Below are 809 nucleotides of genomic sequence, written 5' to 3'. Positions count from 1 at the left end.
CGGCGGCAGCGGCGGCGAGGAGGGCGCTTCCTTCAGGAAGGGGTGGGATCTGCTCGGCCGCCCGCCCCCGCCCGCCCGCTGCGCCGCGGCCCGCCCCCGACTTATTCTGGGGTCCCCGCCGCGAGGCTTCCCACTGAGAGCGGAGTCCCCCACACCCCCGCCCCCGCGCCTCTGGCTGCCGCCGCCCTTCGGCTCCCCTAATAGTTACCCGGGACTGGAGCTGCGTGTGGACGGCCGGACCGCTTCTTTCCAAAGCCTTTGTGGACGCGTTTGCCTGGCGCTCCTCACCCAACAAAAGGAAGGGCAGAATCTGGGATCCTCCGCCTGGTGGTTATTTATTCTTGACCTTTTGTAACCTTCTGGCTGGCTCCCTTCTGTCTACACACCTAGGGTTTTTGCACAAAGCAGCTGAAATTCATTTTCATATCCACTGGCTGAATGTAGTTCTCCGCCACTCTGCGCTCTCCCGCGGTTTTCTTTCAGCGTAAAGAACAAACACCGGGCCAACTTCTGACCCTTGCAAGGAACAGTGGACTCCAAGGCCTCCCTCCCAGCGCCAGCTTGCTCTCTTCTTCCCGGTGTCTCGTCTGCGTCTGTTATAAAACTGTATTCATCGGCATTTTAATAGTTTCCCCACCTCAGACTTCAACCTACCAGTGGTACCCTGTCAGTGACCTCCAGAAGAAGCGTGGATCAATGCCATTTTTATCGCACGCTCACCGTTAATTTCTATTCCAAACGCAGCTTTGCGGAGCTCCCACAACAGGACCTCCTTTATCAACCTGCCTTAGGATGACTGCCATTCTTTT

General features: G+C 57.7%; 1 protein-coding gene across 1 annotated transcript in view; it reads right to left on the bottom strand.

Moving 5' to 3' along the window:
* TMEM150C (transmembrane protein 150C) overlaps positions 1-301 on the bottom strand; it is a 79,506-nt gene extending 79,205 nt beyond the window's left edge. The window contains exon 1 of the mRNA XM_040479908.1: positions 209-301. The gene's annotated coding sequence lies outside the window, so the exon portion shown is untranslated. The remainder of the gene's footprint in view (positions 1-208) is intronic.
* Between the last annotated feature and the right edge of the window lie 508 nt (positions 302-809).

Source organism: Herpailurus yagouaroundi, unplaced genomic scaffold, assembly GCF_014898765.1.
Source record: "Herpailurus yagouaroundi ecotype Mexico unplaced genomic scaffold, PumYag 28, whole genome shotgun sequence".
In the NCBI taxonomy this organism is placed as follows: domain Eukaryota; kingdom Metazoa; phylum Chordata; class Mammalia; order Carnivora; family Felidae; genus Herpailurus; species Herpailurus yagouaroundi.
The sequence above is the reverse complement of the archived record's forward strand: the minus strand, read 5'-3'. Positions and strand labels throughout refer to the sequence as shown.